This window comes from Tenrec ecaudatus, chromosome 4 (assembly GCF_050624435.1).
Source record: "Tenrec ecaudatus isolate mTenEca1 chromosome 4, mTenEca1.hap1, whole genome shotgun sequence".
NCBI classification, from domain to species: domain Eukaryota; kingdom Metazoa; phylum Chordata; class Mammalia; order Afrosoricida; family Tenrecidae; genus Tenrec; species Tenrec ecaudatus.
Window position 1 is genome coordinate 187,836,097 of NC_134533.1, and position 27,869 is coordinate 187,863,965.

The following is a 27,869-nucleotide window of genomic DNA, read 5'->3' on the forward strand; positions in this document are numbered from 1 at the left end:
TAAAATCATTAAACATTACTTGTCTTTCCAAATCAGTCAGGGAGGGAAAGCTTGAAGGGAAACTTGTAACTCATGTTCAGTACTGTCAAAATTCTCAGTAGCATCTCATTCCATTGTCCACACAGTCAAGTAAGAGGCTTGGCAATTAACACAGATGGAGGCAGGATGAGCCTCCATGAGGATCATGAATCAGAGGCTGGGGTGCAGATCCCTCCCACTCCTAAGGCATGGCCTTCACTCTTCTGTGAGACAGGTGGCAACAGCTCCTATCACTACTGATCTTAGGGGTGTGGGATTTATGACCACACCCAGTTCAATGTTGGGCCATGAACCACAAGTGCAGCAGTTCAAACCTACCAGCTACCAGGCAGGAGGAAGACGAGGCAGTCTGCTCCCCTAAAGATTCACAGACTCAGAATTCCTGTAGAGCAGTTCTCCTTTGCCCTGTGGGGTCACTATGAGGTCTGAATGGAATCAATGGCAATGGGTTTGGTTTCCCTGATCATATTCAATCAATACCATAATGCAAATTTCATTAAGTTTTGAAAAATGTACCTACCCATGTTCTAGTTTAAAATGTGTGTTTTAAAGCACCTGGTACCCACTGCAAACAGATTTGGTAACGAACACAGGGGTCATGCAAGCATTAAGCAGATTGTAACACTAGCTTGTTACAAATCATTAAAAGCAGTTATAAGGGAAAAAAAGACCAAGAGTGCTTATCTAAGCTTTAAACATATTAACTATTACCCTGATTTAAAAAATGAACCACTGTGAACATTCCAACAAGATTTCTGACAAAACAGTGACACAAACCTGTCATTAACTGTAATGAAGGTCGTGTATGGAGTCAGGAAAAATGAGATAGCAGGACTCTTTTCATGTTCTTACTATAAGAGAAATAATAGTGAAATGTGAGAAAATCCCAGCTACGGGGAAAACACCAACTATCTTTAGTTCACGTCACTTAGCAGGGCTAGTGATGTGCAGGGGTAGAAAGCGAATGCACTGCCTTCGCTAGAGCACGGACGGGCAGACCATTCTATGGAGAAAAAACAAGTACAGCTGCAGAGACTCTAATGCTCTTCTTGAGAATTTGGCTTTGTTTGCTGTCATTCATTACACAAAGGACACATTTCTAAAAAACTGCCAACCAAAGAACGTTCCTCCTGTATTGGAAGCACACCAGAGAGAAGCAGGCGAGCCTTTATGGAGGAGCGGTGGGTCAGAATCAACTTGATGGCATGCGTTCGGCTTTGCTTTGGGTTTCAGAAATAATGTGCTGACTTGCGGACTCTGGGAGGGTGCTAGCTCATTTCTGAAAACCATACTGAGCATTTGGAGAACATCTAAACAGGGCTTCAGAACTTGGTGATTCAAGATAGGACTGAACCTGGAATATCTAGTTGTGTTCCCTCGTTGAACGTGACTGACAACTTATCATCTAGTATCTGTTGACCACCATCTATAGGAAGACGAATTTTCAAGGAAACAGCCTATCACAGGACCCTTCTGTGAGTACTCCCTTGAGTGAAGCCTACCTTCCTGTAGCGTTCACCCACTAGTGCCTATTCTGCTTTACAGAAATAAAACAAGCCAAATCGGTCCTCCAGCTGGAAACTTGCCAGTATTTGCTACAGCTCTAGGTTAAACAATCCTGGTTCCCACAAAGGCCGCTCTCTTGTATTCCTACACAGGACTAAGGGTCCACTAGATGCTTACTGGGCCAATGAAATTAGCTAGACACGAACATCTAGTCTGCAGATGAGGTTGTCTTACCAGCTCAGTGTGTTAATGATTTCATAAAAAAAAAAAAACCCATAGGATTTGGGCCTTTCTTGAGGGGAAAAAACAAAACAAAAAAGGTTGCTCTAGTAACACTGGATGAGTGACAGTGAGCTGGAACTGAGGGGTGGTAGAGTGAGCCTGCCTTTGGCTGGAAGGTTCTGCACCAGTTCACCATCTCCCCACAGCTCCACTCCAAGAGTCGCCCACCTGTCCCATGTTATGTAGTCTCCTCTGTTTCCTTTGTTAATGTTCCTCTCAACAAAGTTTTTTGTTATTTTTTTAAAAACTCTCTTTAAGAGCCTTCTACTCTGGCGTCGCTGGCCAATATCAGGTATTAATTTCCACTTCACTCCTTTGACTTGGAACATAATTGTCAAATAGTTTGATTTACTCAATACTGCCTAACATCTAATTAGTGTTTTTGGCAGGCCCGTCAGCATGCTGAATCACTGACCAACAAATTCCCTGGTCTCAATCGACACTGTAAACAAATCTGCTACCGTTCTACCACATTTCTCCCTTCAGTAACACTGCCAGTGTTTGGCAAACCCAAACTTGCATTTACTCCTTTGGATACACTCCAAGTTTATCTCCTACGCCAGAGGATGCTAGACTAAGATAGAGACCAGTCATTACCTAATTACACAGAGTTTGGGCCTCCCACAAACATGTCCTGGAATATTTCCTGCAGCTTTTAGGAATGGCAGATTCTCAGGACCTTCCGCTAACCTCTAAGCCAATACAAAACAGGCACCAGGCCAATCCATGCGAGATGCTCACGGACTTCTGTTCTCATCATGGGCATGGGGCCCCTTAGAAGAATTCGAACTTGCAAGAAGCTCTCCCTGATTCTAAGCTAAAATCTCACTTCCTTTCACTTTGACGCTTAACCAGTTGAAGGAAAAAGAAGGGTGCTACTTCGGATACCTAATCCACATGACCTTTCCCCCCACGTCTAAAAGCCCTTCCTCAGGTTTCCTCTCTGCCTTAAGAGCTGACTTCAATGCCTTCAGCTAGTTCTCAAAGGCCACTCTGCTATACTGAGGTCGCCATCCAATGGAGCTATCTAAAGTAAAAACAAGAACTCTCCCATTTTCCCTTTATTATTTCAGTTAATTCTGTCCGTGACCCCGGGCAGGAGGACAATGTTGTCATTCCATAGAAACTGGGTTCGGAGAGGTTAAGTGACTTCCCCGAGGACACAGAGCTGGAATATGAGTATGCCAGCAAGCCGGGTCTGACTCATAGCAACACTACGTACAAAAGAAGGAGAAACCTGCCTGGTCCTAGGCCATCCTTACAATCAGTATGTGTGTGCCCATTGTTGCTGCCAATGTGTCCATCCACTGTGCTGAATAAATTACTCATCATTAAGTGGTTCCCTTGGGGGGGGGGGGCGGTGCAGAAAGGTTGTAGAGGGCAAAAGAACAAAAAGCCCCAAACCAAAAAAATGGGAGATGATGGAATGAATACACAAATGAGTGAGAGAATGACTTAAGAGAGGTTATATAAAATCTGGACACAATTAAAGATGGTCAACCTCAGACCTTCAATAAAGAATGAAAACACAGAACACAGCCATTCTCGAGGTGGGTTTACCAAGCCTAGCTTCAAAAGTTGACATTATGCTCTGCATGATTAATTAAGGTGGCTTTTGTATAACTTTTAATCCAGGTAGACTTTAAAAAAATAGGAAACATATTCCTAGAAGCTTCACAAAGTCTTAGAAGCCCAAAGCGGAAAGGTCTCCCTTGTCCTATAGGGTTGCTTTGAGTCAAATCCATGTGATGGCCGTTGAATCTTTATGGAAGCTGCCTGAGCAGCTGGTGGTTCAAACGACTGGCCTCTGGCTTGCTCAGGGCACCGCCGGGGCTCCTGGAAGTGCGCCCAGTACAGCTATTTCCCAGCCCTGTCAGGAACGGGTAAACCTCATAATATGGTTAACGGAATTTAAAAGGTGTACTTCTTCATCATACACCACACTTTATTATCCATTTTAAGATGTATGTATTTGTGGTGAAGTGAACCGGCTTCCATGTGGCCTTCTAGCTATGTCTTTGCAACTCCCACCACATGAATGGGCGGGAGCCTGCAAGCAGAGCATGCGAAACGCTAATGGGGGGACTGGTCAGTTTGGCCATTCCTCTGCGTAGCTGTAGAAGGAAAGGAAACCATCTCAAAGGCAGAGAGGGAATCCCGAAACACCCAAAAAGAAGGGCCACCAGAGGAGCGTATGACAAGATCCCTGCCTGAAGTGGGGGGGGGGGGAGCAGGGGGGGCACAGATGCACCAGAGGCCGCAGCACTGAGACCATGAGGCAGAGCGCAGGTGTTGAGCCTACACCAAGAGGTAGAGTGACAGCTGGGCTCCCTGGCCCGTGGAGGAGACAGAGGGCAAGGACTACTGGGCTGAGCGGCTGCCTTAGAGAGGCATGTCTGCCGGCACGGCAGAGAAGAGGCAAGCCCTGCAGACAAATGATCGGTGTTCTCAGCATTCTGTAAACCACTGTCTTCCCTAATCGACCCCCATAACTGTGAGTACCGTCTAGGAGTCAGTTCTGTGTGGCCGTCACGAGTTACTGACCCCAGCAGAGAAGCGGAGTGCTGTGCTGTCCGAATGAAGACAGATGAAAGGTGAGACACGTGTGACCTCTGCCGTGTGGCAACAGGCTTTGGGCTGGTGTGCAGTTGGCTTCTCTTGTCCCTCCTAAAGCCACAGGAAGTCAGGTGTGGCCCCCGGAAAGTGTATCAGACACAGTACACGCTCTCAATGTACTCAGTCCACATTTTCCTTGTACAAATCAATACAGAGTCAAGAATAAGTAAAACACGGTCCTTTCCCTCAAACCATGTGCAAAGTGGTGAGCGAGGGAAGCTTGTTCTAACATCAACACACCACGGAGGGTAAGATGCGGCTCTGCCCAGCACTGCTCGAGCCATGGTGTGGTGAAATATATCTGCCGAGGTACAGCTGCTTCGCCCTGAAGCCAACCTGGGGGCAGACACAGCCCTGTGGGCAGAACAGACACAGGAGGAGGCCTGGGCACCAGGAAGAAAGAGGCGCATCAAGGAAGACTACCAACTAGAATTATTTTTCCACATCACAGAAGAATCAAAGGTAAGACAAAAGGGACCTCCACCCCAAGCTTTCTGGTCCATTGCCTGCATTTTAGTACAGATGAAACTCAGCATTTCAAGAGTTCCTCTTGGGCAACCTGAAACATTGATACCTTTCGTCCCGCGATTTTTGGGCTCACACCATGTGCAATGCACTACGTCATAGCCACTGAGGTGACAAATATGAATCCTGCCTCGAGGGATTTACATCCTACAGACAACTGAAACTACTCCAAACAGTGACTCAAGTGAGAAAAACCTAAAGTTCCATGGTAGAGATATCATCTCTCCTTTAAGCATCTGTTTCTATCTAATTGCCCCCTAAATACTTTGTTCTTGTTGTGTCTATTTGCCCAGATTTAGCACCTGAGAATGTGTTGCCAAAAAGACAAAAGCAAAAATAAAACAAGCAAATCACACTGCAGTCAGATCGGTTCCAATTCATAGCACCTCTCTATAGGGGTTTTGAGACTTTGTAAATGTTTACAGGGGCAAAGAGTCTCATCTTTCTCCCGAGGAATGGCTAGTGGGTTTGAACCTCCAACCTCTCTCTCAGTTGGCACTCAACAGTGCCACGCGTGCTTCTTGTGAGTCAGAAAGTCAGACTGCAGCTTGCAAGAGCTCTTGAGGAACAGAGAAGACGTTTTTTGATTTCTGCAGACCTGAGCCACCGGCGGGTTTCTCGATTGCATGTGGTCCCACGCAGTTAAATCAGCTGACACAGGGCCCTTGAGAGACGCATGAGTCAATGAAATCAGTGACTCATTCATTCACTCGGCAAATATGTGGGGACCTAACATGTCAGTTGCTATAGCAGACACTAGAGCCACCACAGTAGGAAAACGTGCGTGTCCCTGCTCCCACAGAGGCCGCCCCATGCTCAAAGCTATGCTCAGCTGATTAAAGGTTCCCAGGTGCTTCTGAAGCGGCCCTTCCTTCCTGTTAGTTTAAGTCGTCGGTAGCCCAGGAGACTTGGTAAGTGGAAGTGTGCACCTGTTGACAACCCATCACTGCACAGGCAGAACCCCTGAAGGAGGGAGGGTGAGGGTGCAAACAGCCAGAGAGCAACGCTCAAGTTATGAAGGGTTAATTAGAGAAGTAACATTTGTGAAAAGGTAAACAGGAAAGACTAGAACAGGTGCTAAAGCCTTTAATCTAGCATCCTTATTGTCAGGGGTATTTTAACTATATTAAAGCATCATTTGCAAAGTAACAGCATGACTTAAATACTGCTAAATCTGGCACTTAGAGTCATCACTGCTGTAATCATCGCATCGCATCACATCATATATTCCCTCTTTACTATTGTTTTGAAGATTCGGGGACTCTTATCTGCATGTTAGCATAAAAGATCTATCATAACAGTGATTTTTTTTCCCGTAACAGTGATTTTTAGATACATCCAGAAAATAGTCTGTTGTTGATAGAATGCCTAGCTTAAGATGTGTTTTCCAACAAACAAAACTTTTTCTTTTTCAGCTCCTCTCTTGGCTGGCAAATGACTCCGTACAAGAAAAATGTCATTGCAGAAATACAGGAAAGGCTGAGGTCTTATTACTGACACCACCCCCAACTAGTCAGTAAATTCCATTCCATTAAAACCTGGGGATCGACTGAATTTATAGGTGTGTATCATGATCATGTATGATGAAATAAAAGCAGCCGATTTCAAACATTTTTGACCCTATGAGTAAGAAATATATTATGCTTCAAGTCCATTTAACCCAAGGATACATATACACTTACATCTGAAGCCAAAGGCTCACCTAACAACACGTAGTGAGTCACAAGCAGAGCACTCCCATCCCATCCCATCCTGTTCTAGCTGTTGCTTCTAGTGATTTGATTTCACAGCCGACAATCAGACCAGGCCGACAGTGTGAAAACATGCTGGCACACACACTGCAGGAGATCTTGGAAAGCAAGCTAGCATTCGAAGTTGGTGATCAGTAATCACCAGGCCCGGGCTGTTATTGGCTACCAGGTGAAACACTTTACTCAGGACTCTACCTCCAGAGGCAACTGGATCCAATGTTCTTATCTGCACCTGCAATGGCGACTTCATCAATAAACACAACAATGGCAGGAACCATTTTTTCCCCATTTTATTGGGGGCTCACACAGCTCTTACCACAATCCATACACATATCCTCTGTGTCGCGCACATTTGTACATTTGTTGCCATCATCATTTTCAAAACACCTTACCTCCTACTTGAGCCCTTGGTATGGCTCCTCATTTTTTCGTTGTGACTTCATGACCGTGATGTTGCTACTATTATGAATCGGGCGATCCTGAGAACTGCTGTGTCATAGGCTTAAGATTTATTTTATAATATGGAACAAAAGCATCCTTTATTACATTAGAAGTAGATGACTGAAATTATTCACAAAGCATCACACCATCTCATGTAATTGAAGCAAACAATGCATATTTCTTATTACTGCATTTTGTTCTGAATCTTAACAGCAAAAGTCCTCATTCAAAGGAAGCTTCCCTTCTCCTCGCACATAAAACCTATAAGCACCAAGACTGGGTCCCTAATACATTTACACCTGTCTGCCAGAAAAGTGTCCCCTATGCAATTTCTATAGCCTCCGTGCAGTCCTAGCATCTGCTCAGGTTTAGCTTGAAGATTATGCTCTGGTTCATGTATGTGCAGTCAGCCAGCTACACAACCATTTGTCGTAACTGTGCCATTAGCACATATTTTCTGAGCCGCACCACAGAAATGTTAGGAAGAAGCAATGAACTCTAGAAAAAGAGGTACTGCTAAATGTACGGTTTTTAGGCGTATACATTCTGTTCTCTGAGGCTCTGGGGCTTGGCAATCAACATATTGAACCAGCCATCAGACATTATTGACTGTACTACAATTTCAAAGCCACTCACTTTGAAGTTTTGGAAGGCACACACTCAAAACATTTGGGCCTTAAACTGCCCCCACACAATTACTTGCCAGGAAAAAAAAAAAGAAATGTTATTTGATTTAACTCAACAGGCACTTGAAATTTAAGTAGGGACATCCGCAAGTCCCTGACACAGTTACATACAAGGAGTGTATGACCAAGCACTAAAGGGGAAAAAAAAAAGACATATACTGACTGCTACACAACCAAGACCACGGTTGGGGCTACAAGAAAAGCAGGTGAAACTTTCACTTTTGTAAAAGTGGTAAGACTTGGACTGACTAAAATCTGAAAACAGGCGTTTTCGAATGGTTGACTGTGCATATTTTGAGAAACAGTGGCTGGCAATATCACTTATGAAGCTTCGAAGAATTACCTAAGCTGTGAGGTGCTGGGTGCCTAAACAGGATGAAAGCAAATAAAGATGAGGAGAACTGAGTGATTGGACATGAACTTTGAAGGGAAAATTCATACGATTTTACATCTTACTTAATGCAGACAATAAAGAGATGGTGAAGGAGAACCAATGCTATTATTGTCTTAGGACTCAATCACTATTATTCATACTAGAGAAAATGAGTTATTGGAAAGGAAGAGGGTTTTAATTTTTAGCATGCCAAGTCTATCAAAAAATATTCCCAAGAAGTAGGATCTAGTGAGAGGGTAGGACTGAGGAGTACAAAAATGGAGATAGAGACTTGAGCAAGAGTTGAGAGGTTTGAGGAGTTATGGAAAAGGAAGGCATAAAGAGGAAAAACGTATAAAAAGCAGAGGAAAAAGCCAATGACCAAGCTTTGGTGATTGCTCATTAGGTCAATGAAGAGCAACCAGAGTGGACAAATACAGACCTCCATAGAAGCCCAAAGGGAAACCGTTTTAAGAAGGGGCAAGTTCCCTCATGTTAATGAACTGCCAAGAAAGATCAGAGAGGATGAGGGCTTCGAAAAAGTCACTCTATGTCTGGCTGGTCACCGAGAGGTCAGCAGGACCAGACACCACCGGCTTTGGGTTACCCGGAGATCTAATAAATGCCAGAAAAGAGAGAAAGGGCCGAGAGGATGGAGAATCATACGGCAAATGTCACTGCATGGAGAGAAGCTTGCCTTCCAAAAATATACGTAAATTTCCCCAAGTCAACTGGCAACAGGTAGTGGGGCTAGAGAAATAGCTGATAGAGAAACAGCTGTCGTCAAGGAGACTCCCAACTCATGGAGATGTATGTGCAAACAAACTAAGGGTCCCTTTGGTCCTGTGGCTTCCTCCTAATTACAGCTTACTGGATTCCAAAGCTGCGGCTATTGTGCCAACCCATTTCTCTGAGGATCTCCCTGGCCCCTGGCTGGCCCTCCACTTCACCCAACACCATATCCTCTAATAACGGCTCGTTCCCATGACGCGGTGTTCTAAATCTGTCTTGGAAGAAGGGCAGCCAGGACTCTTCCTAGAAAGCGAGGCTCGTGAGACTGCATATCACATACTTTGAATATGTTATCTGGGGAACTTGGTCCCAGGAAAGGCACATCAGGCTTGGGAAAGCTGAGAGGTAGGGAGAAAGAGCAAGGCCCTCAACAACGTGGAAGGCCACAAGGACCTCAGACAGGGCGCTGCTACTGAGCATGGTGCACAACCAGGCAGTACAGCAGTCACTCTGCTGCTACCGAGAGCGACAAGGGCATGTCCCAATCAAGTGAGCTGAGCACTGGTTTGCTGTGATTTGCAAGGTTTAAGCTGGATACCGTGCAGAAGTGGCTCACTCAGGCCTTTCTCCCTGTTTTAATCTAGAAGCTCCGCTAACGCCAGCCCACCAAGGGCAACCCTATTGCTATGAGAAATACAGGTGGCACAGCTTCCGGCATGGCAGCACCACACATCATCGCAGTACCACAGTCAAGCGGTGGAGTCAGACGTAACGAACAATGAAACCTGTGGTTGGCACTGGGAAATCTGCTATCACCACGATATCCTTCTTTCATCCAATAATTTGATAGGCGACTTCCATCTAGGCCCAGACAAAGCCACCTGAGAGAAAGGAGAAGCGGTGTGCCTTCACCGCTTCTCTCTCCTCCCCCGTGCACTGCTCTCCGCTGTCAGCATTTCTGCGGTTCTCTGCTTTCGTCTGTTTGCAGCTCTCACCCCAGGATGTGCACTAGGTTGATGAACTAATTCACCAAAAATAAAAAACAGTGACTTGACACATCACCCCTCACCAACCTTTCACAAAAGGCCACAGAGAGAAAACGCTTGGCTCAGGAATCTACTGCCGACGACCCAACGTCTGGGCATCAGTACTGAGCGGAGGGGCAGGCGGATTTGGAGGGCAGGGAGGCTTCCAGGGGCCCTTACACAACACCAGCTAGGGTTCATATTTCGTGCATCCTTAAGGGCAAGCCTGGTGTGAGTCAAATTCGTTAACTCTCTGGACAGCAAAACGATGCCGTTTAAATTAGCAGGAGGGTTTAGTCAGATCGCCCCCAAATTCTTTTCTATAGATATGACTGAACTTCATTACCTGTGAAGTCCTCTTCCTGAAATCCAATTCTCCTTGCCCACTGGATTCGGAGAGAGGCGCTGGTGGTTCAGCAGCAGGCCGGAAACCTGCCACGTGGGGGAGACAGGCAGGCCCACTTCCTGCAGGACACTGGCTGTTGGGCGGCCACCACGTATACATCAACAGGGCTTTACGTGTTGCTATGATGCTGACGGGTTTCAGCCGAGCCTGCAAGCTCACTCGACTAGGAAGAGGCCTGGGGATCTGAAAATCAGCCCAGAAAAATGAGCCCTCGCCAGGGTCTACTCCATCACCAGGGCCCCGGCCGGCGCAGGCAGCGTTTCGTTCCACGGTGCCTGGGTCAGCACAGACCAGAGACCTGCTCGTGACAGCCGCTGACAACATCGACAACACCGGGCGGCACGTGTTGGCTTCCTTAAGTTGGGAAAAGTAATATAATAATATGTGTTCATGTGCAAACAAAAAGGTGTGTGGGGGTGGAAGGGGGATGTGCCCTGAAATAACACCTACTGTTACTTTGGGGCATTTCCTTGTAGATGTTTTCTTTGCTTAAGGAACAAGCAGTGTTTTGCTGTGGAGTCGGTTCTCACCAAGCAGCCCTGCATGACAGAGCAAAGCAGCCCCGTGGGGTCCCTCAGCTGTGATCTTCAGGGGAGCAGATCACCAGGCCTTTTCTCCCACTGAACAGCTGGTAGGTTTGACCTGCTGACCTTTGATCAGCAGCTGAGCACCACCAAGGCTTCTTTGAAGTGAAGATTCGGCGGTGTAACAGTCCTCCCTCCCTCCCTCCCTCCACTTTACGCCTCATGGACATCAGTCCACATCCGTATACACACAGCCAGGCCCTGCGTAACATGTATTCAGGCCACGCCAACTGCGTCTTCATCTGTGGTCCCACCCGCGTTCAGCAATCCCAACTGGAGAATGAGAGGTAGAGCGGGCAGCAGCTTCCTCCATGCAGCACGTGCATCTCATGTCACTTGTATACAGAGTAACTGGGCTGCCAGGCATATCACGGACCGGTACATTGTGGCACGGGAGCACAGAGGTTAATCATTTTCCTTCCAGGACTGAATGCCACATTTTATGCATGAGTTCAATAGGAAGATGTAAGTTACTGCAACTCGCTGGCAACAGGGGCCAGCAGACAGAGCATCTCTGGCTGGTGGGGTGTCCCCTGACAGCGGGGAGCCAGGGCACAGTACTGCTTTTTAACCAAGGTTCATTACGAGATTCTAAAAGCAAGTCTCAAATTAAAAGGTTTCGTCCATACTGTAGCACTTTCATTAATACAGAATTTCACGTGCTGAGTTGCTGTACAGCCTCCATTTGGGTCCTGTTGGAATCGATTCAATGACAGCAGGTCTCACTCACTTTCCAGATAAGGATGAATGGAATGTGTTACAAGCAGAGCCCAAATTACAAGGTCCAATTTATAGACTTTAATCTAATGTAAAGTTGCCCTTATTCTGAAACAACTGAACTAACACTACTAGCAACACATTCTGTATCACAATCAGCATCACTTACTGTACTTCTAAATCACAGAAAGGGCTTTGGGCCTTTTCTTGCACTAAAGTTAAAGGCTAAATGTGAACCACATGCAACTTTTTCCTACAAATTTGACTTTCAGACCCACTTAGGAATGAACCCTGTTCACAACCAAGAGACTGCTCGTGCATGTAAAAGAATTCCTCAGGAAGAGATGCAGCGAAGTCTAATAGATTCCATTTGTGTTCTTGTTGGGTGCCAAAAGAGCTGGCAGACATGCTCTCACCCGATTGTGTGTGTGCGTGTATGTGCGCGTGTGTGTGCATGCATGGGTGTTGGGGGTAAGGAGTTGTGTAGAGAAAGAGGAGTCAAGTTAGTGACACTAACTAATTATAAATGTACTGTACTATTATATACTTGAAAGTCCATTATGCTTCAGGAAAATAGAAACTTAATTTTAAATTGTGCACCTAACACATTTTAACCCAAAGCCAAGAAGAAATAAAATCCTAGTCCCAAATCCACACTGAAACGCTTTATTCCTGACTTCCCATTGCCCATGTCCTCTGCACTGGGTTGGACTGTGTTTCTCCAACAGCTTTGTTCAAGTCCAGAACCTGTGAATGTGATCTTATTTAGAAAGAAGGTGTTTTGCTTGTATGACAGATTTATTAAGTGCTGGGGATCAGGGTAGCCCCAAACCTAACCATCAGTGTGCTTTATGTGAGAAAGACGAGCAAGGGTTAAGTACACAGGTGCAGGAGGCACAGGCCCAGCGAGAGGCCACCTGAGGACAGAGGTGAGTGGCTAGAGCAGTAGGTGGTTCTCAACCTTCCTCATGCCGCGACCCTTTCATACAGTTCCTCATGTGGTGGTGACCCCCCAACCATACAATTATTTTTATTGCTACATCATGACTGTAATTTTGCTACTGTTATGAACTGAGCGATCCCTGTGAAAGCGTCGTTCAACCCCCAACGGGGTTGCGACCCACAGGTTGAGAACCATTGGACTAGAAGGATGCAGGTACTGACCAAGAAACACCAAGATTACCCCGAATCACCAAAGACAGACGAGGCAAAGAACAGTCGACTCTACCCTCGGGTCTTCCGAGGGAGCCTGGCCCTGCCAACACTTTCACTCCAGCCTTCTATCCTTCACAACTCACATTTTGAGAAAAGATTACGATTATTTTTTACATCCTCAGGTTTATGGTACTTTGTTGTGGCAGCCCTGAGAAACTACTACAGCCTCTAAGGAGGAAGAAAGATGTGTCAGTAAAAGAACACAAAACAGAAACCGCGACAGCATGATTTTCTCAGTGCTGGCCACGCGCAATGACAGGATGTGGGATAACCACACGCGATCTCTCCATCTCACACCCAAAGAAGCGCATACTAATCAGGGGGCAGCCATAAATCAACTCCTAGAACATCCCCTGCCCCAGCTGGTGTCCTGACGCCCTCGCGGCATCCGAGTAATACCTGATTGTGTTTGTGCTCACCAGCAAACCACATTGATTTCTGGCCCAGCACTTTATTATAGCCAGAGAAATTCCTCATTCGGTGACTCAATATCTGTTTTCAAACAGCCGACTTTATCAGTCTCTCCTGCGTGGGTTTTTCCTACTATGGTGATGTTGTGTTGAATGGTTAAAGATTCGATAGGCACATGGATGAAACTGCAATCATTTTCCAGTCATATATCTATGCTCATCCCCCGACTGAGCGGGGACAGAGGGAGGGAGGGAGGGAGGGGGAGAGAGAGAACAACCTGCTTTCCATTATTTCTGAGCCAGCCAGGCCAATGGTCAGAATGCAGCCCAACTGACAAATAATACCATAAACATGATCCTCCTTAATTATGAAGGATGATGAGAACCACGCTCATTATGGCATAATCATCATTCATCTTCGCCGGGTAATGTGGCTACTCAGATCATTTAATAACTTCCTACAAATGCAGAAATGAAACATTACTCCAAATACAAGGAACCTTTTTTTTCTTGAGTTACACAAAAATCAATGGGGATTCTGATAGCATTATTTAAAATCTGAGAGAAAGTCATCAAGGGCTTATGTATTTGCTCACCATTCATACCGCTTTCTGTGGCAGTTACACCATTTCATGTCAATTTGATCAAAGAACGAAGGGGTGCAGCCTAGCCTGTCAATCAGGTCACAGCCTGATGATCCCTCCCTGTGGGCAAGGCCTTCTCATGAGGATTCTAGGAACTTCCTCTCTTCCTCCCTGGAGGTGGACACACTCTCTCTCACGCACACAGCTTCACATTCCTGCTCACACATGGAGCTATGCTGATGGCAGTGAAAGCTCCCTGGAGTTGGAGGAGCCACGTGCAGACTCCTGCCAGCGCTGCGATGATTCCACTGCTGCTGGATCCACAAGACTTTCCACCCACGGGCCTGTGATTTTCCTGCATTCAGCATCATTGCATGCGATGCATGAGTCTGAAGAAGAATTTATAGATTGGTATCGGACACAGGGGCTATATTGGACTTATGGACTTGATCTGGCCCGGGCTGGGATGTTTTCTTAATATGCAATTACTCTTTGATATAATGACTTTAGGAGTGTCCCTGGATTTGTGTCTCATCAGCCTGGTCTAACACACAAAAGATCAAAAACCAAGGCGCAGACTCCTAGTCACAGTGTGCTCCTGAAGAAATGAGAGGATAAGACCACAGCACTAGCCAGACTCTGGCAGTGACTGTGTTAATTAGGGTGCTGGGTGCTACTTACAGCCCACCAAGCCCAGTTGAGGGCTTTCCCCTTGTCAAAACTCTGCTCCCCATTCACAAGTATGGTGTTCTATTAGCAAAAGTTTGTTCTAGCTCAACCCTGCGCATTGTATCATAAGGGTTTATGACCTGGGAAAAAGATGGCCATCAGAAAGTCATGCATTTCAACGATTCTAAAGCCTTAAAATTACACTCTGCGGCAGGGACAAAGTGGCAGAATCTGAATTAATGTACAGCTGTGAACCACTGGGACCCGGGGTTTGTACATGCACACGCACGCATGGCTGTGTGGGTATGTTTCGTTTTAAACAACTACAAGTGTTACTGTCACAGAGCCAATTCTGATCCATGGTGAGCCCACGTATGCAGCGTAGGACTCTCCATACGGTTTTTCCAGGCGTTTTGGTGGGACTGTGGGCTGGCGCTGAGCTGCTAACCAAAAGCAGGCAGTTTAACCCACCAGCTGCTCTGGAGAAGAGAGGAGAGGCAGTCTACCTCCATAAAGACTTACAGCCTTGGAAACCCTCTGGAGCAGAGTTATTCTGTCCTATGGGGTCACTCGAAATCAGAACCGACTTCATGGCAGTCAATTTGGGTTTGGTTTTAGGAAGTTTTCAAAGCTACGACTAGTGAAAAGCAGATCTCCTCTGTGTGGGCTCAAACAGGCAACCCCTTGGTCAGCTGGAAGTGTTAACCATTTGTCCCACTCGGGGCCTGCCTAACAAAGATGAGTGCCCAGTGCAAATCAGTACTCCTGGCCCTTCTTCTGAAAAGATTTCACTGGCATAAAAAAGGAGAGAAGCTTCGATTCTGTACAACCGCTGGAAGACACTGATGACGTGGCCTCGAGGCCACACCTTTACTTCTAAATAGATGAACTTTCTCCAAGATGGTACATGAAGCATTTGCTTCTGTAGCCAGTTTTCAAATGGTTTCATTTTACTAAATACTGAAACCGCAGGTGAACCCGCTCTGTTTTCAGGGACTAAGACATTACCATCTGATCCCTCACTGTACTTTCACTGGTTCTTGAGTTACTGTAGATTATCTACTATATATTTCAATTATGGCTAAGGCCTCAGAAGACCCTACATGTTTTGTAACCAGACTCGAGTCTTTGGGCCAGATACTCCTTGGAGTCTTTCCTAAGTGGTGTCACTTTTTCTCCTTCACCTAAGAAAACACTAACACGCACACAAGTGAAACCCAAACCTGCTGCCACTGAGTGGATTCCGACTCACAGTGACCCTAGAGGACACAACACAACTGCTCCTTGGGGTTCCCCGGACTCACCTTATGGAAGCACACAGCCTCGGTTTTCTCCTGTGGAGTGGCTGGTGGGTTTGAACTGACAATTGGCTAGCAGCCCAACCCTGAACTGTGTTCCCAGGACTGTTTCAGTTGGTTCTCCTACCTACCAGGAATTCTGTAATGTCCAATTAAAAATTACAAAACAGGTTTGTAAAAATGGCTCCTGTACAATAGGTAGTTCCCAGGTTACAAATGAAATCATTGTTAAACACATCATTAAGAACTTGTAGGTAAGTAGAAACAGGCATACGGTTCTGTATGAGTGGAGAGCCCTGGTGGTGCAGTGGGTTAAGCGTAGACAGCTAACCAAAGGGTCAGTGGTTTGAGCCCATCAGTGTTGTGTGGGAGACAGATAAAGCAACATGCTTCTGTCATGAGGTACAGCCTTGGAGGTGTCCTATGAGGTCACAATGAGCTAGAACGGACTTCATTCGGTTTAGTTTTTGGTTTCGTGTAAAAAACGACTAGAAGCCTTTAAGCATTCAGGTAAATGAGTGGCCATCTAGCTCAGAAGCAACAAAGCCCACATGGAAGAAGCACACCAGCCTGTGTGATCATGAGGTGACGAAGGGATCAGGTATCAGGCATCAAAGAACAAAAACATCATATCGTGAATGGGGGGGGGGGTTGCAGAGTGGGGACCCAAAGCTCATCTGTAGGCAACTGGACATCCCCTTACAGAAGGGTTGCGGGGAGGAGATGAGCCAGTCAGGGGGCAGTATAGCAACGATGAAACATACAACTTCCCTCTAGTTCCAAAATGCTTCCTCTCCCCCACGCCCTCCCCACTATCATGATCCCAATTCTACTTCACAAATCCGGCTAGACCAGAGAATATACACTGGCACAAATAGGGACCAGAAACACACAGAATCTGGGACAGATGATCCCTTCAGGCCTGGTGGTGAGAGTGGCAACACCAGAAGGGTAGAAGGAAAGTGGGGTAGAAAGGGTGAACCGATTACAATGAAATACATATAACCCCCCTGAGGGGCAGGCAACAGAAAAGTGGGTGAGGGGAGACGTCAGACAGTGTAAGATATGACAAAATAACATTAACTTATAAATAATCAATGGTTCATTAGGGAGGGGAGAGTGGGGAGGGAGGGGAAAACATAAGGAGCTGATACCAAGGGCTCAAGTAGAAAGCAAATGTTCGGAGAACGATGAGGGCAACAAATGCACAAATGTGCTTGACACAACTGATGTATGTATGGATTGTGATAAGAGTTATATGAGCCCGCAAAACAATGATTAAAAGAAAATTCAGATCAGAAAAAAAATGCACCAAAACATTAACAGTGGTTTTCTTGTGTACTGGTAATATTGGATGTTTTTCTAATTGCTTTCTATATACTTTTCTAAAATTTCCAAACATATTAATATATCACATTTATAATAAAAAAAAATAAATGAGAGTGTTTTACACAGAAACAAAGAAAAGATTAGAAGTCTTGGCAATGGTTAAAAGCTGCACGTGCATGTGTTGACGAATTTGTTCTGAGGGTTGGCTCAGTGGTTTCTGATGAGACAACTGAAGTGGGCCGGCCGAAATCCGCAGATGACCTCTCCTAGTAATCATGCCTAAGAGAAGTAGAGGAAGGCAGAGGTAACAGGTGTGAAGCATAATCGGGTTTGACAAGTTGAGGAAGTGAAGTGGCATGAAGACTGGCGTTTTCTCTAAAATACGCCACACCACCCAAAACCCTGAGATGGGCAGATGGATGCAGATGGAGTCAGATGGAGTGAGGTGGAGGCAGATGGAGTCAGATGGAGTCAGGTATCTACTTCGGTATAGGTTTGAACCTTTCAGAAAGCTGAACGGAGCATCAAGATGTCGTTTTGTAGATGCAGACACTGAGCTCTCAACTGGTATATCAGAACCACAACTCACCAGGGAGCTTACTATCAAGATTCTCCAGGGGCACACCTGAGCCTTGCATTCTTCCCAAAAGAATAGCACGTGGGGGGAGAGGGGGAGGTGGAAAGTCTGCATTCTTCCCAAAAGAATAACACGTGTGGGGGGGGGTGTCATAAGACTCTATCAGGTTAGTTTTGTGATGGCTCCTGCAGAAAGGAGGAAACGACGACAGATGGTAGCAATGATGTGAAATTTTGTAGCCAACGCTATGATGTTCATCTCTTTTTTCAGGTTTTCTAAAGTCAGAGTTCGTTAGAGGCAAAGGGATAATATACTATCTTGGTGGCAGTCTTTGGACACTTGCTGGCAGTGAGAAAGGGGGGAAAATGTCTATGAAACAGTTGCGGAAGTTGGAAGCAAAGAGCCCACAAATGAAAAGTATCACCAAGATTTGTTCACTTAAGATTGGGAATGGGTTTACTTCCTGATCCCCAGCCCCAGCCCAGATCAGAGTACCGATTTTAAAAAGAAGTTATGCTGTGTGTGTGTGTGTGAGAGAGAGAGAGAGAGAGAGAGAGAGAGAGAGAGAGAGAGAGAGGTGATTGAAACAGAATAATCTGTGTCATAGTTTAGGGAAGTCTCAAGTACAGCTGGCTGAATTTTAAAGCACTTCTTCCTACGAGGTTGGACATGCATGCCTCCGGGCAGGCATGTAAGTGCTGACTCAATTATCGTGGTCGCAGGGTGAGCAGGGATAACCCCACAGATAGTCTGACAGAAATCTCATTTCAACTCTTCATTTCACTCTCTGGTTTCACCAAATTTTGACCCTAGCAACCCACACGTCACAAACTTACTTACTTGGATTTTATGAGGTCTCGTTACTCTGCACCACTTCATGCGTCGTCATAACGAAGACAAGCCTCCTACTTAGTAAGCAAATCCATTCTTTTCTCACATCTTCACAAGCCTCATGGAGTTGGTTGTCTCTCTCCAGTTTTACAGGTGGACAAAATGGGGAACTGCCCAGCGTGAAACTCCTCCCTCTGAGGTCACCTGGTGGCGAGGAGACCTGACTCAGGCTGCAAAGTAAAAAGGCAGCAAGAGCAAGGGGACCTGAAAACACCCGGAGCGAATCTTCGAGAACTGCCTGACGTTGGAAAGAATCACGCCGCCCCTCCTGTTAGGTTCTGCACTTCAGGGAGTCACTTGAAGCCCACGGTAGTTTTAAATGTCCCAGTTCCCAGCTTTAAACTCAGGTTACAGTCCTCTTTTGGGGACTTACGGCAGGGGGTGGAGGTGGGGGCGTGGGAATCAATATTTAGATCCACACTGAGAAGATCTTCCTGGAGTCAAGAGTTATTTCTTAAAGACAAAATTTAAATTACACAATAAACCATAGAAAAGCTGTGGCAGAAAATGCACAGAGAGGCCGGGCATCCGAGATGGCACTGGGGGTGAAGGTTGACTCCAAAAAGGGTTCAGGATGCCCTAAAATGAACAGCATCAAGTAAAGATTAGAAACAAACATAAAGTTAAAAATGCTAGTCGATCCACTCACCGATGGCCGATTCAGACCTGCTTCTTTCCCTGTTATTAACAGTCACCCTGCAAACACCTGGATATACCTCAACCCTCTTTTTCACCTAAGTCTTACAGAAAGGTCTCTAACAGAATCTGATGGGAAAATTAGCCGGGATTAAAATGGACGTGGTGATGTGGTTTCAAGCCTTGACTGATACTCTGCCCACTGACGAGCTCTCCCATCTCTGGACTAAAGGTAAGCAAGACACCTCTTGGAAGCATTTCAGGTAACTTCATTTCTCGCCCTTAACACTAACAGGTAGGTTCGCCATTTCAGAAAGGATGAAGGATATATAGGCCTTGCTCGAGTTTACAAAGCTGAACGAGATGTGGAGCCTAAACCTAGACCTGTCTATCACATGATCTTACCCTCCAGGACTCCCCATCTAAAGGTAAGAGGAAAGGAAGTCAAAAGACACCATGTTAAGCAACTGTTGCTGTGATATTTGCCCACGCTGCACGGGTTACAGGGACATCACCTGTCAGCTTTGCCTCACGCTTCATTTCAGCATCAGAAAAAGACCTTTCACGCCTGAGTCAAAGTGGCAGGCCAGCTTCACTAGTGCAAAGTGGCCCACGTGGGTGTAAGCCCCTCAATTCCGAATAGTCCTGTATTCAGTACTCGCACGATTCCACAGTAGGAGTCTAACCATGTGGAAAGGTGACAGAGTTATAAACAAGTCGCCTCTGCCTGTTGCCATAAAAGCCCTAAGCACGAGCAAACAGCCACACTGGGCTTGGTGAACACATGAATGCTCAGATTGGTGTTTATCTTAGACAGCATTAAAACCGTGTGGGTTTTCAATCGGGAAAAGAATACTGATTTCAACAAGAATCTATGCAAAAGAAGGTATTTGGAGGCTACTATTAGAAAAGGCATTAAAAAGAACTTAACACAGAAAAAATAGTAGAAGGTTTTAACAACACACATTATTTGATTCCAAATGTTGTATTTCTAATAGGCCCCGGCTGATCTATTTTTCTCATAACAAGTTCCCATTCATCAAGTATCAAGAAAAATGAACTCACAGCTCATTCTCTACTAATGTACCAACAATTGGCTATCTGATAAAGAATGATGGTAAGAGCCTGTGGGCTGCGGGTAATAAGTCTAAGGTAATTACTACCTGCGACAGAAACACTCCATTGACTTGGGCATTTATTTTTGATGAATAGATGTCATGTTGCACAGCTTGGATAGAGGGGACAGTTTAAAATACAGGCATCAAATGCGGTCATATAAAACGCTGAAGTGCAATACATGAAATATAGGTACTTCTCATTAAATACTCTGTCAACATGCAGAATTTCATTGTTACAGGGTTTTTAAATACCAAAGTCATTACTGTGTATGAGTGCACATGTGTGTGAAACCCAACTCTGCTCTCTTAGGGAACCATGTCAAAAGAGCAGAGTTGGGAGCATTGGCCAGGAGGTTCGTTATGCTTCCAGTTCCATTCATCACTGCAGAGAATATGAGGAAGGAGGGAGAAAGGAGAGATGCGTACTAGAGGATTCATCACGAACAGTGGCAGCACTGGTCCACATTGTGCATCCCGACAAGGCCGATTCTTTTGGCTGGAAGCAGAAAGTGCTTTCTGTCTGTTCTTTTGTTTAATGCTCCATGATGGAATTGATGGCATATAAACACTCTGAGACTTTGCTTGGCTGGGGCAACTTCTGCTATGTGGCTGCAGTTGTCCGTCCACGGAAAGCGAAGCATGTATGTGCATTCTGAGTCGACACAGAACTGTTCACTGGGGTAGCTGCGCTCTTTGACATCAATCATGTACTAACAATTGAACAAAACACAAAGTTGAACTTAAACGAAAGCCCTGGACAGTAATGGCACAAGAAGCATTTTACCAGATCCCAGAAAGTGAAAAGATTCTGAAATTGATGAAATGTTCATCTGGTTTTTGACACTGTGGCACTTCTCTTCATCCAAGCTAGGAGTACTTCTCCAAGTACTTCTCTTCATCCAAGCTAGGAGTACTTCTCCAAGTACTTCTCTTCATCCAAGCTAGGAGTACTTCTCCAAGTACTTCTCTTCATCCAAGCTAGGAGTACTTCTCCAAGTACTTCTCTTCATCCAAGCTAGGAGTACTTCTCCGGGTACTTCTCTTCATCCAAGCTAGAAGTACTTCTCTAAGTACTTCAATCTAGTACTGTCAAGTTAAGTGAGTGATAGGAGTGCAAATCAAACTCATTTCAATTTCATTAAACTTTTTTATATTCATCTAAGTTTTATGAAGCAATTTGATGGTGGGGGTGGGGTTAAAGGGTTCATTTGATTCTGAGTAAGTAGAGACCCTCTAAATAGCATGATTCAATACCTTCCTTACAAACCGGCTGGATACTCACTTTCTGAAAGCAGCATCCAATCTGCCATGCCACCTCTACCTCCTCCTCCTCCAGTAGCCTTTGGCCCTTCGGCCTTGAGGCATGTCAAGGGTGGCTGGAATGTGGCTATCCTCTGGCTAGTGGAACCAGCCACATCTCCAGTTTAATGCCCAAACAGGCCATAGGCTCATCTGGAGCCTATGTGAGTAGCGTGAGTGTCAAAACCACTGACTGCCTCATGCTGGGTAGATCCCAGACATTCTGGGTAACTGCTTTGATGAAATAAGCTTTTTGTGCTAAGGCTACTAGAGTCCCATTTAAAAGCATACAATAGTGTATTTGTTTTCTTTACTGCTTTGTAATCCTGAAGTGTCACTGCTATATTCCTAGAAACAAAGCCAAATGAAATAGTTCTTTTTATTCTGTATCTAATGGAGGGTGGCCATATATGCTGTTTACAAGTAATTTCCTAAGTAAACGTGGCTGAAAATCCTAGGGCATTGTAGGTAAAATATTGATATTCATTTAAATGATCAGATCTTGTATTTAAGTTCTTAAAACATTTTATAAACGTATCATTTAATCTTGTGCTTACTTAGAAGGTGTGTTAGACAGGGTTCTCTAGAGAGACAAAACCAGATTGCTAGCAATATATATATATATATATCACAAGAAATCAACCGTTAAATTATATACAGATAGATAGATATATAAGAAATGAGCAGTTAAATTATAAATTATAAAGCAGTGAGACACTAGCAGTCCTTTAAGTCTTGAGGGCCGCCAGTCCCTCCTCTGTAGAGAGCTGGGCTGTATATACCCAGGCAGCAAACAGCAAGGCAGGTCACCAAGTGTCACCAACTGTTGTTCCCCAGCTCCAAAGATGTACATTCTAATCATGCGGGCTTAAAGGGACCTCAACCTACAGTGACACAGTTCACAGGCTAGGAGTCCTACAGAACAAGCCAGGCAGCCGCACGCTGGTCTGATGATTAAAGAGCAAGGGACAAGAAAGGCGAGGCTCACCGAGCCATTTAGCTCTCCACCCTTCAATTAATCCCACTTGTGTTTATCGGCCAGGCTGGCACAATAAACTATCACAATCTACCCCTTGCCAACCTGGCACCTATACACAATTCTTTAGCCATATACACTTATATAATTTCCAGTCATTGATAAAATCACACTTATACTTATAATCAATCATCTATCATACATCCAAATGAAAACACACTGAGTCAAATTGTATCTGATATATCATACCTGAACAAAGGAAAGATATGCAATAATCACATAAAAAGAAAATACATTGACAATTACAAACCTCGCTTTTGCAATTGATCATGTGGTCGTAATTGATAGGTAGAACTACCTTCTACTACCACCAATTCGGTATTACCTTTGTCCCCAGCAAGCACCTCAGCTGGCTGTTTAGCTTTTGGCTGGCGGGGTGACCCAAACCTTCATTCCTGAGCGGTCTGGGTCACAAGGATTGCCTACTAATTTCTGAGAGAACTAGAAAGTCTGAAAATGATTCTATTCCCAAAGAGTTAGTAGTCAATTATTGGGACACTTATTTTCTTCTGAATAACTTATTTTTAATAATAATTTTTATTAATTGGAATTATGGAACTGACAGTCCTTGAACGAGGTTTTGCAATGATTATTTCAAAGCTTATAACCTTTGAAAATTAAAATAATGCATTTTGTTATAAGTATAGGACCTAAAGTGACAAATGGGGAGAAATAAACCAAAAATTTTAAAGTATGAGAGCCCATCCATCCATCCATCCGTCTGTCCACAAACACATACATACACATACCCATCTGTGTGTTTGTAACATTTGTGATTTCACATTTTTCTACTTTACAATTCAGCACCATGAATTACATCCATTAGGCTTTTGCAGTCATCACCAATGCCCCTTCCCAATTTTTCTCAACACCTTTAAATGTCCTTTTAAGAAATAACTGTCCTCTCCTCTTACTTCCACCTCTGGTACCCAATAATAAACTAAAATACTTCTGTATTTGCCTATTGTAAATATTTCATATAAATGGGATCATATATTTCTCCATTTGTGACTACCAGATTCTTTCTTGAGGGCATAACTCCTAACAATAAAGTAACACATATCCACTTTTAGATTTCCACATTTTTATCCATTTTCTACTGTTAAAGCATCTCCTGGAATCAGGAACAAGAGAAATATTAAATATTCACCAAAGGTGGAATGGATAAAATGAGTTCTACTTTTAAGTGGAACACTACATAAAGCAGAGACACAGACACACACAGACAGACACACACGCATACACACCAAAGCAGCTCCATAGAACACATATGAATCAAGAATATTTAAGGTTGAAAAGAACCAAGCACCAAGATATAATGTACGATCCCACAAACAAAGGTAAAGTGAAATTATTATTTAGAAATACACTCTGGCATGGTAAAACGATGAAGGAAAACCAGGGAGTGGTTATCGAGAAAGCCGGAGTCTTTCTTTACCTTTGTGGGGACAGTAGTGGTTGGACTGGGAAGGGCAGGGGTGCAGTGCTGGAGAGGAGTGGGGTGAGGGTCTGCGGAGGGTGAGGTCAGGGAAGCAGAGGTTCTACTTCTTGCCCTGGTGATGCTCAACAGGTATTCACTTCCTCCCTCATCACTCGTGCGGTCCATTTATGCCATTTTTGCTTTGCTAAATGTGTTATTCTTCCTATTTTTTTCAGTTATACAAAAAATATAAAAGTCTACCAATAGTAACAGCAAGGTTAGTTAGAGCGTCTTTCATTATTTAGCCATTCACATGTGCAAGCTTCTTGCTGACAACTAGGGCTTTCATGTCCTGGTGGTCTCCCACGAAGGAGGACACAATGCTTCCTATGTTTTCTAAGTCCCCCCAAAACAGAACAGCCAGAAACGGATTGCTTACTTTACACTTCACTGAAATGACACCGCAGAACTATCACGAGAAGATCAGGGATCTGAGGATGCAAGTTCAAATCATTTCCATGTCTCCATGTGAAAGAGGATTGACCACACTTTGCAGAAGTGGGAGGAGTACTTGCAGCTGCCCCCCTCAAGCGTCATGGCAGGACAGGCATTTCGAAAGTTTCTTCCCCTCTCTGACCGAGTCTTAGTGGAAAGGGGTGCTGCTGAAACTGCAACCAAAGGAGGCATGATGCTTCCAGAAAAATCGCCAGGAAAAGTCCAGCAAGCAACAGCCGTAGCTGTTGGGTCTGGCTCGAAAGGAAAGGGTGGAGAGATTGAACCAGTGGGTGTGAAAGTTGGAGATAAAGTTCTTCTCCCTGAATTTGGAGGCACCAAAGTAGTTCTAGATGATAAGGATCATTTCTTATTTCGAGATGGTGACATTCTTGGGAAGTGTGTGGACTAAAGGAAACCACTGTTGAAATGGTATTATGTGAAGCTGCCCATTCCACTGAAGTTTTGAAATCTGTCATCATGTAAATAATCCCCATGTCTCTCTTTTATAATAAACTCATGATATGCGGTGTTACTAAAAAAAAAAAAAGAAGATGAAATGAGGCAATGTGTGACAGCCACTTCTCATGTGAGGCACTGCGGCAAACAGCCCAGAACTTGACTCAGAGCACATTTCACAGTGTGTTATTTATCTGTCTTCCACGTGTGTACCCAAATGGGCACATAGCTCCCAAATCTAAGACCATGCCTGGCTTTAGAAAGGTATTAAAATGGTATTGTAATTATCAAGAATAATAATTACATTTATTGCATATTTAATAAACATTGTCCTAAGTTCTTTACATGTTGTATATGTTGTATGATTGGATCCATTCTGGCTCACAGTAACCCTATAGGAAAAGCAGGACTGCCCAATAGTTTCCTGAAATTTGTAATAATTCTTTACAGAAGCAAATCCTTGAACTTGTCTGGTGAGTTAGAACTACCAACCTTCTGATTAACAGCTAAGCACTTTACCCATTATATCAACAGTCATCTTCAAGTACTTTACAGGTAGTCCTATCTTCTTTACTCCTGTCGCTTAAATACTGCTATTATTTCCATGTTACAAGGAAACTGAGGCACGTAATTTGAGTAGAAATCTAAGGTCTACTCATCTACTAGATGCCGAAACCAGTCTTCCCACTAAATCCAGCTGTTCTATTGTGCCATGAGTTAGCAGGGAGCTCAATAAGACCTAGTTAGGGATTTTTTTATTAATGCCTGAAAACATAAAGGTGAGAAACTGGATCCTGGCTCAACTTCGAAGTTTTAAGGCAAACATTAAGATAGTTTGCATTCTGGAAGTATTTATAAATTCACAGGCCCAAACTGTTGCTTTATGATACAGCCAGGCTGGTCCCAATTCAGTGATCCTACAAACAGGAGGAAGATATAGGAGCCACTGTCAGGGCCCCTGTGCCCATCCATCTCGAGAGTCTTCCTCTTTCCTCTGACTCGACTTACGATGGACTGGTGTCCTCCCGATCACGTGTCCTCAATACAAAGTGCCTCTGCTGTGGGTACTTCTGGGATCGCTGGGCTAGTTCACAGATGGCTTGTTGTATTGGTCCATCCATAGCCTACTCGGATCCCCGGGCGGCCCAAATGGTTTTACACTCTGCTACTAACTTCGAGGTTGGTGGTTTGCGCCCACCTAGAAATGCTGTGAGGACAGACGTGACAGTCTTTCTCAGCGAAACGCCACCACAGAAACCCTTTGGAGCGGTTCGACTCGGCACAGGCTTCCAGTGGATTGAGCACCTCGAGCCACCCGGGAAACAGAAATCACACCAACTCCTGGTCCGGTCCTCTTACTCCTCACCACAAGGTGACTTTCAAAAGCCGAGATGCTGCTGCCTGGCCCCCAATTTCGGTTATCTGGCTTGTTCTTGAGAAGAAACTTGGCAAGAGGAAAGTTGTGAGAGGATCAAGCGAGTTCTCAACACCATCATCTAAACATGCAGCGGTCCCTCCTCCTGGTCACCTCTCAGGCCCCTTCCAACCCCCAGCCCCCATGTCAGCAGGGGATGGCAAATGGTCGCTCTCTCTCTCTCCAGTTACTGGGGAAGCCAGGGGGCTTGTGCTTTCCAGTAGCATGATTATTTTCAGTCTGTCAGGGGCTGAAGGCAGTCAGGAGGAAGGAATGCTGTTTGTTTGGAGGCTGTGCTGAGAAGGATCTTTTTGTCTGAGACCCTCCATGCCCAGTGAGGGCCCTTGAGTCCTCACTGCCTTTTGTTTTGTTTTGTCTGGATTTCCAAGTTGTTCTGGGCTGGCAGCTTAAACCTGCCACAAGCTTGCCCGCCAAAAAATGTCCACAGCTCAACTTTTTTCCACGATAAGAATGAATCTTATCCCAGCAAACAGTACCGGGATACCTGCAAACATGCTCGAGGATCTCGGAAGATTCGAATTTACAAAACATACTACATACAATTCCAAGATAACGGCACTGTACAAAATTACCAATATTGAAGCATTTCCATACAGCTGGGATCACTGATCTTCTTACTATTTCTGCAAAAATGTTTGAAAAAGCACGGGGAGATGTGCTGCCTCAGCCTAAGAAGGCCAGAGCTGCAGGCCCTGGGGCTGACGGGCCCTGGAGGGCACTGACCATGGCCCATGCTGTTAGCGCTCATCATGCCAAAGCAAGTGAGCTCAGATGCGCCCCGTCCTCTGCCTGGAGATAGAGACTTCAGCTGTCTGAACTCAAAGCCAAGTAAGTCTGTGGAACTTACTCCCCCGACAGCGCGGCTTTCTTGCAGCAGTCATGAAAATAAAGCTGGGCCCGTGCTCTAAGGCAGGGAGGGCCCTGCACTTCTCTTTTTCTGCCTTGTAATGATCCAGATGGTAAGCATTTTTGACATTTCCTGGTCTCAGTTACAATTACTCTTCCGTTTTAGTGAGCGGCAGCCATGGACTGTGTTCCAATAAAATTTTATTTCTGGACCCTGATGATTATTTTGTCACTTAATAGCCTGCTTTTAACTTTAACTTTTTCACCAGTTTTGACTGTAACCCTAGATTGCAACCTGTACAAAAACAACAGGCCAGGGGCTAAAATTGGAGCTCAAAAGCACTGTCAACCCATAAAACTAAGCAAATTTGATTCAAATACTCATTTGCCCCCCCTTCCTAACCTCTTCAGCCACACTGTTAAGACTGTTATGAAATATTTTGTAGAACGCACACAGTAGGATATCTGTAAT

General features: G+C 44.9%; 1 protein-coding gene and 1 pseudogene across 3 annotated transcripts in view; one reads left to right on the forward strand and one right to left on the reverse strand.

Annotated features, from left to right (window-relative positions):
- UBE2E2 (ubiquitin conjugating enzyme E2 E2) overlaps positions 1-27,869 on the reverse strand; it is a 349,451-nt gene that overhangs the window by 169,400 nt on the left and 152,182 nt on the right. The window lies entirely within an intron of this gene.
- LOC142447245 (10 kDa heat shock protein, mitochondrial pseudogene) lies at positions 24,761-25,069 on the forward strand (annotated as a pseudogene).